The 11,190-nt window shown below is 34.6% G+C and overlaps 1 non-coding gene across 1 annotated transcript; it reads right to left on the reverse strand.

Moving 5' to 3' along the window:
• Positions 1-1,753: 1,753 nt before the first annotated feature.
• Positions 1,754-1,860, reverse strand: LOC124897396. The gene has a single exon (XR_007054117.1). It is a non-coding gene; the product is annotated as a small nucleolar RNA R71 (small nucleolar RNA).
• Between the last annotated feature and the right edge of the window lie 9,330 nt (positions 1,861-11,190).

Genomic DNA, 11,190 nt, shown 5'->3' on the forward strand with positions numbered 1-11,190 from the left:
GGATATGAAAGATTCAAATAAAGTTGAAACAACACAAAAAGGCTTGGAATGGAGCAATGAAAGCACAAGACACAACTTGACGTGAATAGGACACTGTGGATATCAAGACTTCGTGGCGGAGCTAGATGCAGAAAACTAGACCCGTATCATGGTGATGTGTAATTATCGAGTGGGAAAATCCATTATATTACCTCAATAAGTCCACGTCATGGAGCTAGATGCAAAAAACCAGCCCCACATTGCAGTGAGATGCAAACTTTAGAAAATTAAGTTCCATTATTCGAACGGATTTGAAACTTTGAGTGGGGATGGAAAACACTTCAATTAGGATTTTTAGTTCTTTACTTTATCTTTTTAATGGATTTTATCATGATTTTATTTATCTTGATTATCCCTATTCCAGGGTTAAGGCTAAGAACATTATTACTATTGCTTTGAATTTAGTTAATTTAGATTTATTATCATATTTAATTTTTTATTTATCCTTTTATGACTATTTTAAGGATTATCTACCCTTTGGATACATCTATTATTGACTTTGTAAGCTCAGGAGGTAGAATAACAAGATACAATATGGGGATACATAAAATAAGGTTCTTATTCTTTTATAAAATAAGAAATTTGAATTAGAGACTAGGATAGGGATATACCTAGAAGCCTTGGTTTTTCACATGTAGGATGAGAGATTTATGCATCTAATTAGATTATTATATCCCCACTCAATGATGTAGTTGTAATGTCTAAGTTAAGTAGATGATTAGAGGTCAGGTGTCCATGATCATGCGATAAACCCTACAAATCATAAACCAAGATGAGTAATCTAATTAATGAAGTTCATTAGCATAGTATGATTGTTCACAGTGCCTTTACCTTAGGGTTTATCCATTTACTAACCAAAGTCTTAACTTTTCCACATTATTTTAGTTTACAAACTTTCAAAAATCTATTGGTTACATTACACCACTTTAATCTCAATTACTGAACTTGAATTAGATAGTTAATGATACAAGCATCTGAGGGATAGATATTTGGCTTTATTTAAGGCCACTGTATTACTTAGTGAGACCACATACACTTGTGTGTGCACTTGTGCGCAACAAATTTTTGGTACCATTGCTAGGGGCTTATAAATTGGCAACTATTTTTTTTATTTTAGTTTTAATTTTTATATCTAATTGGTGCTTTACTCTTGGTCTTAGGATTGATTTTGTAGGAAACAGGTTTACAGGCAAGTAAGCTAGCAAGGGATAGGGAATTGGTTTAACCAAGCCCCAAATCCGAGCAACGATTCCATCAACAAAGGAGAGAAGTAACCCTTCTACCCCATATTCCTTAAATTCAAGTGAAACAAGACAATACTGCTCTAATTATTGAAGATCAACTAGCCCATAGGGCAGTTCGTGAAGTGACAATCCCACTTCTGATGAATTTAACCTTCCCTTTTCATAAACCAGTTACTGGAGGTAACTTTAAGCTAAAACATAACATGGTGCAGCTTTTTATTAGCAGTGGACTATTTATGGGACTTTCACATAAAGATCCACAAGTAAATTTGTGGAACTCTCTGGAGATCAGTGACACATTCATCCCTAAGGATACCTCAACTAACTATGTTAGGCTGAAACTTTTCCTTTTTTCACTATTAGGGGAAGCAAAGAAGTTGTTTAAAATTAAACTGGTGAGTTTAATCACAGCATGGTATGACTTAGCTCAAAAATTCCTCATTCGATTCTTTCCATCTGGCAAGACTGTGAAATTATGCAATGAGAGCATAAGTTTCAAACAGAGGGCTTATGAGAACTTATATAATGTTTGGGAGAGGTTCAAAGCTCTTCTTCCTGACTGTCCACATCATCAGTAGTACAATGGGGAATTATCTCACACTTTTATTGAATCACTTGATCATAACACAAAAAATTTGCTAGATTCAGCTGCAGGTAGTCAAGCATTGAAATTAGCATATGATGAGCTATATACTTTATTAAATCAGATTGCGTAAGGTAATACTAAATGGCATTCTAACTCAAAAAATGCTACAAAGAAGGTTGCATGAGTGTTGGAAGTAGATTAGTTTACCGCTATATTTTATTAGATTGTTGCATTACAGAATAAGTTAACAACTCAATTCAGCAATATGAAGTTGGGGGCATGGTTTATGGCAATAGTGATCATTCTACAGATATGTGTGTTGTCAATCCTGAGTTAGTGATGTTTGTGGGCAATGTTCAAAGGACGATTTATGGGAATGCCTACAATCTAAAGTGGAAAACTCAACCATCAAATCAGCAATGGAATGCCCAACAATAATAGTTTTGGCAACCACAGGCTCAAGTAACTAGGCCACTGGCAATACGGAAGAGATGCTAAAACAAATCTTAGCTACTCAAGGACAATTGGTAGTAGATATAAAGAGCTAGAAAGCGGCTACAAGGAGCTTTGAGTTGCATATAGATAAAATAGTATAAGTGTAGAATACCAGGCCTCAAGGTTGTTTTTTAAGTGATACTAAAAATGCTAAACAAGTTATGACAATCACTTTGAGGAGTGGTAAGGAGCTTAATAAAGAAGCTCCAAAGAAAATTACTGAGTTAGATGCTGATGTGGTTCCTAAATAGGTAGTTGACACTGTTATTGAAAATTTGAGAATGTTTAAGTACTCAAAAATAAAGTTGTTGAATAGGTGAAGGAGAGACCACCACTACCTTTCCTACAAAAGCATATAAACGCAAAGGAGGATGCATGCTTCAAAAAGTTTTTTTACATATTCAGAGAGCTTTATAATACCTTCATCTTTTAGATGTTTTACAGGGAATGCCTAAGTACTCAAAGTACTTGAAAGTTGTGGTCACAAAGAAAGTCAAGCTATAAGATGTTGAGATAGTAACACTCACTAAGAAGGGTAGCTTTTTGGTAATACAGAAGATACCCAAAAAGCTCAAGGACCTTGGGAAGTTTACTCTCCCGATTCAAATTAGGAATAGTGAGGTGTTTCACACACTTAGCGACTCACAGGCAAGTATCAATTTGATATCCCTTTTTTTGTTTAATACTTTAGGCTTGGGGAAGCCAAAACCAAGCTCTGTACTATTGGAACTGGTAAACGGAACCATAGCCCATCCTGAAGAAATTATAGAGGATGTTCTTATCAAGGTTGGTAAGTTTATTATTCCTACTGACTTTATTATTTTATATTTTTGGGTAGGTAAAAATGTACCAGTCATCTAGAGACATCTATTTTTGAAAACGAGAGGAGCTTTGATAGATGTGAAAGAGGGCATGCTCATAATGAGGCTGGAGGATTAAGAGGCAGTTTTCAAAGTATTCAAACCTCTCAACACGCTATCCCACTACTAAGATTTGTGCATAACTATGGTGATTGGAGGAGACAAGTATGGGGTGGTGGAGTCTATTCCACAAAAGACCTCTTCAAACTTCTTTATTGAACAATCCAGGCCACCAATACCCAAGCCTAAAATAATTTAAATTGATGAGACTAAGAAGGATATTGTTAAGAGTGTTTTTGACCTGAAGATTTCACACTCAAGAGGTTAGACACTAATAAGAAGATGGAGACCAAGTGTGAGGAAGAGGATGAAAGAAAATAGATAATTTACAGATTGAGTAATGTCGCGACACTAAATCAGGAACTTCTTGGGAGGCAACCCAAGATAAGGTATGTTTTATTTTTAGGATTTAAGTTTTTACTTCACTAGATTTTGTTTTTGTTCATTCATAGGTTGATGGGAAGTCTGAGTATTGAAAAATTTGAACAAAGAAGCATGGTGAAAACTAAGTATGGGGTCTCCGGACCCTCTTGATGTATAAACATGCTACTATATAGTCCTAGAGGCCTCATGGAGTATTTCTATCTATAATTTTAAAGTATGCTTTGGGGACAAACTAGATTTTAAGTGTAGGGTATGGAAATTCCTATGTTTAGGCTAAGTTTAAAATTTCTTGTTAGGAATAAATAAGATATTCTAATTGGTGCTATATTTAACTACATGATGCAACTGTTTAGTTGTAAAGAGCATGTTTATTTTGTGAATGACTACTTTTTAGAATCCTAGGCTCATGACTATGACTCTTGTACTTGTTGGATTAATTTGAATTCATGTTGTTATTGGTTAAGAGTCTATGATGATCCAACTTGATTTGAGCATGTTCCATGTGTGTGTGAGATATTTATATACTCTTTGTTGCATTTGATCCTAGAACTTTCCTGGTGTGCATGCAAAGCAAAATAAAGAGTGTGGGTTTAGGAGATGATATAGGCATTTCTTTGATAGTCATGTTTCATACCTTCTTTTGACCTATCATGGAGAATAATCTTAGTTAACCCCATTGAGCCTTTAGCTTATTATTTTGTAGCCTTATTTGTAGCATAATCCCTTTTTTGTTTGACCTTAATTTGATCCAAAGCTCCTAAGAACTTTAGTGTAAAATTAATTGAATAAAGAGTTTGAAAAAAAAGGAGTGGAGGTAAAAGTAAAGACCAAAAGTAGTGGCTATTGGTGTGAAAATTATATTTGTTATGGTTGGGAGTGAAAAGAAAATTTGTGCTAAAAAAATTAAATCTTGAATTAATAGAAAACAGTCCCACCACATTGTATATGAATGAGCTTAATGATATGGGGTAAAACAAAAGATGTGTAAAGGTCGTAGAGGTGAAAGTTGGCTGCTAGAGATTGATCTTTATTGTATAATGTGATGTATTAAAGCACTTGGGGAAGATAGTCACTATTATAGGCCAGAAAATTTCTTACCCATCCCTTAGCCTACATTACAACCCGTAAAGACATATTTTATGCTAAGCTTAACATTATAATATTAGTTGAATACTACACTAAGGACAAGCATATGTTTCATGATTTTTAACTTATCAATTCTTTGTGAGAGTTAGTGCAATTTGATTCTTGTACCCATCGTGTTATAAACTGCATTTATGTGAGTGATTATGGGTAACTCTCTTGTTGTGAGGGAACATGTTTGATGAATGTTAGGTTATTTATATGATGTCTTAGATTTATCCATATGCATAAGTTTGCCAACTAGGTGAGCTGAATCTTAAGGCTAGGATGTTGTAAAGTAGCATTATTGAATTGTTAATTGTGCATGTCACATACTTAGTGTAGAAACTTGCCTTTTGTATAGTCATTGTAGTACTATCTTTAGTGTCTTGATAGTAGTATAAGTGTGGAGTCACCTCATCTTTTAATGCTTGGAGTAAAGAGTTTTCCAATTAGGAACAAGGCTGTAAGTGTGGGGTGATCATCTGAGGTGGATTTATGCGCCTTAGTTATATAATCTTATCTTATTTAATCTTGTTTTGAGGACTACTAGTGTGATTAATGAGTCAATGATGATAAATTGAGCATCAAAATGTTTAAGTACTTGATTATAATGTTTAAGGTGTATTTCAAATAGGTTTTTACTTACTTTAGTCACTTTGAGTTCAAATGAGAAAACAAGTGTACCTAGCTTGAGCTAGGTGTTGTTATAGTTGATCGCAATGGATTCTAATGTTTATAATGATTTCACAATGGTATTAATGAGTAATTTTGTGTGTAAAAACTTTTTTTATAGTTTTTAAAGTTCAATTGAATCAGTCCAAGATTCAAAACTAAGTGAAAGATCAAAAGGGGCAAAACTAGTATTCTTAGCTTAAGTTTCTAGTTCGTCGTCTTGGTTGTTGTATTGTTTTGAGCCTTAATCAACTGTGTTTATTGTTATAGTAATATTGGTGAGATTATTATGATGATATATGAAGTATATAAAAGCCTTAAATAAAGTGTAAACAACACAAAAAGGCTTGGAATGGAGAAACAAAAGCACAAGACACAACTTGACGTGAATAGGACACCGTTGATATCAAAACCGCGTTGAGAAGCTAGATGCAGGAAACTAGACCCACATCATGGTGAGGGGTAATTATCTATTGGCCTAATCTATTATATTACCATGATAAGGCTGCGTTGTAGAGCTAGACATGAAAAACTTGCCCCGCATCGTGGTGAGCTGCAAACTTCAAAAAATTGAGTCCTGTTATAAAAGGAACATGTTAAATCAATTAGAAACACCTTGAACGGATTTGAAACTTTGAGAGGGTATGGAAAACACTTCAATTAGGATTTTTATTTCTTTCCTTTAGCTTTTTAATGGATTTTATCATGTTTGTATTCATCTTGATTATAACTATGTCCATGAGTGGTTAAAAGCCCTATTCTGGGGTTAAGGCCAAGAACATGATTACTTTTGCTCTGAATTGAATTTTTTTTAATTATTTATTTATCCTTCTTATGACTATTTTAAAGATTATATGCCCTTAGGATACATCTATTATTGATTTTGTAAGCTTGAGAGGGGGAATATGAAGATAGAACATGGGGATTGATAAAACAAGGGTCTTATTCTTTTATAAAATAAGGAATTTGAATTAGATACCAAGATAGGGATATACCTAGAATCCTTGTTTAGTTCACATGTAGAATGATAACTTCATTCCTCTAATTGGATTATTATATCCCCTCTCCATAATGTAATTATAATCCAAATTAGGTATACGATTAGATATCGGGAGACCATGATCATGTGATAAACCCTATGAATCATCAACAAAGCTAAGTAATCTAACGAATGAAATTCATTAGCATAGCATATTTGTTCACAGTGCCTTAACCCTGGGTTTTCATCCATTGCTTGTCCAAAGTCTTTAGTTTTCTGCATTATTTTATTTTACAAGCTTTCAAAACTCTATTGGTTATATTTCACCACTTTAATCTCAATAGTTGAACTTGAATTCAATATTTGATGATAGAATTCTCTGAGGGATCAATATTTGTCTTTATTAATGCTATTGTATTACTTAGTGAGACCACATACATTTAAGTGTGTGCTTGGGCACAAAATTTCTCCTTGGGGTGCTCTGGTTCTACTTGTGCATAAGAAGGATGGGTCCATTCAAATTTGCATAGATTACCACCAGTTAAATAAGGTGACTATGAAGAATAAGTATCTACTTCCTACAATTGTTGATCCCTTTGATCGGCTTCACGTTCCTAAATACTTTTCTAAGATTGATCTTTCATTTGGGTACTATTAGTTGAAGATTAGGGGGGTAGATATCCCTAAAACTACTTTCCAAACATGGTATAGTTATTTTGTGTTTTTGGTGATGTCATTTGGCTTGTTGATCTTATGAATCAAGTATTTTATCAATTCTTAGATTTGTTCATGATTGTGTTTATTAATTATATTTTGGTATATTCTAAGAATAAGGTGGATCATACCGATTACCTCTGCCTTGTGTTGCAAATATTTAAAGATCAATGGTTGTATACAAAGTTCTCTAAGTGTGATTTCTGGTTAAATATTATTTCTTATCTGGGTTATGTTGTTTCTAGTGAAGGGATCATAATGGATCCACAAAAATTTATGGTGGTTAAGAAGTGGCCTAGACCCACGACTCCAACCAATATTTGGAGCTTCTTTTGTTTAGCTGGCTATTATAGAAGGTTCCTAGAAAATTTCTCTTCTATTGTTGCCCTATTGACTAAGTTGACATAGAAGAAGGTGAAGTTATTGTGGTCTGATGCTTATGAAGGTAGTTTCAAGAAGTTGAAGGATAAGTTAACTTCATCTCTAGTCTTGACTATATGTAAGGGTATTCATGATTTTATAGTCTAGTATGATACATCTCGGGTGGACTGTGTTGTGTGTTGATGTAGCATGGAAAGGTGGTTCTATATACTTCTAGACACTTAAAGGTTCATGAGATGAATTATTTGACTCATGATTTGGAATTGTTAGCTGTGGTATTTGCATTGAAGATTGGGCAACTTTATTTGTATAGGGTCTATGTAGATATTTATTTTGATCATAAGAGCCTGCAATATGTGTTCTTAGAAGGAGCTAAATCTCAAACAAAGGAGTTGGCTTGAGTTGCTAAAGAACTATGACATGAATCTTCACTATAACCCAGGTAAAGCTAATGTAGTTGTTGATGCTCTTAGCAGGTTGTCCATTAAGAGTTTATCTTATATGGATGCAGAAAAATGAGATTTTGGTGAAGGACATTCATCATTTGGTTAATCTTAGAATTTATCTCTTAAACTCTAAGAATGGTGGTGTAATTTTTCAAGAGGTGAAAAAGTCATCTTTTGGTGTTGAAGTAAAGGAGAAATACGTGTTGGACTCAATCTTGATGCAAATTAAGAAGGAGGAAGGTAGGTAAAAAGTGATGGCTTTTGAGATTGGTGGTGATGGTATCTTGAGGTACCAAAGTAGATTATGATTTCCCATGATGATGGGTTGCAAAGAAGAATCATGGTCGAAGCTCATAAGTCGCATTATATTGTTCTTCCTGGTTCAAAGAAGATGTATCATGACTTATGAGAAATTTATTGGTGGAATAAATTGAAGTGGGATGTGGAAAATTTTGTGGCTAAGTGCATGGTGTGTCATCAAGTTAAGGTGGAGCACCTGAGGCCCAGTGGATTATTTTAAGAAATTGAGTTGCCTGTGTAGAAATGGAAAATAATTGATAGGGATTTCATTACTGGTCTTCCATGGCCTAGCCATTAGTTTGATTCTACTTGGGTCATTATGAATATGATGACTAAATCCACTAACTTCTTGCCAGTGAGTACTAACTATTCAGCGGAGAGTTACACTAAGCTCTTCATTGGGGAGATCATGAAGTTGCATGGTGCCCTATTTCTATCATATCTAATTAAGGTACTCAATTCTCATCTAAATTTTGCCATTTCTTTCAGAAAGGTTTGGGGAGTACGGTGAGCCTTACTACCACTTTCAACTCACAGGTGGATAGGCAAGTATAGATAACTATTCAGACATTGGAGGATATGCTCAAATCTAGTGTGATTGACTTTGATGGTAGTTGGGTTGACCACTTGCCTCTCATGGATTTTTCTTATAATAATAGTTATCACTCTAGCATTGGTAAGGCTCTATTTGAGGCCTTATATTATAAAAGGTGTAGGTCTCCTATTGGGTGGTTTGAGGTTGGTGAAAATAGGTTATATGGTCCTGATTTGGTTCACTAAGCCATAGAGAAGGTAAAGGTGATTCGGGATAGTCCTAATACCACCCAAAGTGTCCAAAAGTCCTATGCAGATGTGAGATAAAGGGAGTTGCAGTTTAATATTAGTGACTAGGTGTTCTTTAAGGTGTCTCTCATGAATGGTGTGATACGGTTTGGGTAGAAGAAGAAGCTCAGTCCCTGTTATGTTAGTCCATATTTAGTTTTGAAGAGGGTTGGGAATGTTGCATATGAATTGGATTTTCCTTCTTACTTAAGCTTCATTCATCCAGTCTCCTATGTCTCGATATTGAGGAAGTGTGTGGGTGACCCTTTGTTGTTTTTTTCTTTGGAAGGTTTAAGCATTTCTAATACCTTGTCTTATGAGGAAGTTCTGGTAGAGATCTTAGATCAGCGTATCCATTGCTTGTAGATGAAGGACGTGGCTTTGGTAAAGGTTCTTTGGAGGAACTAAAAGTTTGAGAAAGTTACTTATGAAGACGGGAAGGTCATGAAGTCCAAGTATACATTCCTATTCCCTATTTTATAAAAATCGTGCTTAAGGTATGAGCGATCTTAACATCTTTGTTTTTTGTCTTTGTTAAAGGTAAGTGTGGGTATGTTTCTATGTTAAATCCTGCTAAGGGATGCCTTGACCTATCATTTGAGGACAAATAATCCTAAAGGGGGAGAATGAAACATCCTAGGTGGTGATCTCATAGAAATTTTTGAAATTTTATTCTTACTGTCCTGACTATGACTTACCCTATGAGTCATACAGAGTCTTGATGAGTTGTTGGACCCAAATCATAGCCTTATTAGTATGTGTAGCTAAGATTTCTGCTCTGAGTACAAATAGCTCACTATGAGTCATAAGGGCTCATTATGGGTCGTTGGGTGCAAATCGTAGGATGTCCAGTGTATATTCAAATAGTTTATGTGTTTACTACAACTGGACCCTATGAGTGTAGGGTCCCATTATGAGCCATGGAATACGAGTCGTAAGGTCAACAGTGTGTGTGCCTGGTGATAGTGTCTTCACAATGACCCATGGAGACGAGTTGTAATGAGTTGTGATGGGTCGTTATGAGACCCATATCGACTGATGGTATATTTTTAACCTTTTAATTGGGGTATTTTAGATATTTCCCTATTATCCCAATAATAAACCATGATTTATAAACATTCTTGGGGCCTTATTTTCATTGATAACACACTCCAAGCATTCTTTCTTCTCTCTCAAGACTTCAAGCATCCATACTTAAGGTTTATAAGAAGATGGTCAAGTAGAGCTTAAAGGGTTGAATTCTCTCAAGAATCTTGGGTATTTCAGGCATGTTACTCTTCTCCTAATTTCTATTTTATAAACAACATGTGTTTTAAAGTATTATTCATATAGTTTTAATGTTGGTCTTGGAACATAGGTTGAGGATTTTGAATGTTTATTTTTAAAAAGTATTTCCTATGGTTTACATATAATTGTTCATGCTTTATTTATGGTTTTAAACTTGTGAGGTGCTTGGTTAGGTTGAGTAAACTAGGGGATTGTGATTTCTTCCAATTTCTGAATATTGACAATTGAAGTGGTAATGAACTCAACTCCCTATTGTGAAATATGTTTCGAATATGAAAAGTATGCACATTGAATTACTCTTAAACAATTGCATAATGTTAAAAGTTAATGAATAATAATGATTTTGAATTAATCCTTATGGGGGTGTAATTCCACAAGCAAATGTATAATCTAACTAAGAAGGTTATAAATTTCCCAAGTGACGACAATTATTTTAGCATGTTGATGCTACCTTGACAATGTAGTTGATATGACAGTACTAATAGTGTACCCCTAAATATTTATTATGGTTCAATGAATGGGAATGTGTGTTAATTATTTTAATTGGGATTTAATGAGGGTTGTGTAGTTGAGTCGTGAAAGTAGAGATGTCGAGGGACAAATGCTAGAAACTATAGTTACCAACGTGTGGGTCTACATAATCGGGTGGTTTGAGTCCCCCTTATCATTATCACATAAGTGGGAGGTTCGAGTACTCCATATTACATTACATGATTGGGTGCTTTAGTTACCTTGGTTTTCCAGGGGTTTTAGTCCCCCATGGTGAATATGTATATCCTCCATTTCATGTGGCTAC

Source organism: Capsicum annuum, chromosome 3, assembly GCF_002878395.1.
Source record: "Capsicum annuum cultivar UCD-10X-F1 chromosome 3, UCD10Xv1.1, whole genome shotgun sequence".
In the NCBI taxonomy this organism is placed as follows: Eukaryota; Viridiplantae; Streptophyta; class Magnoliopsida; order Solanales; family Solanaceae; genus Capsicum; species Capsicum annuum.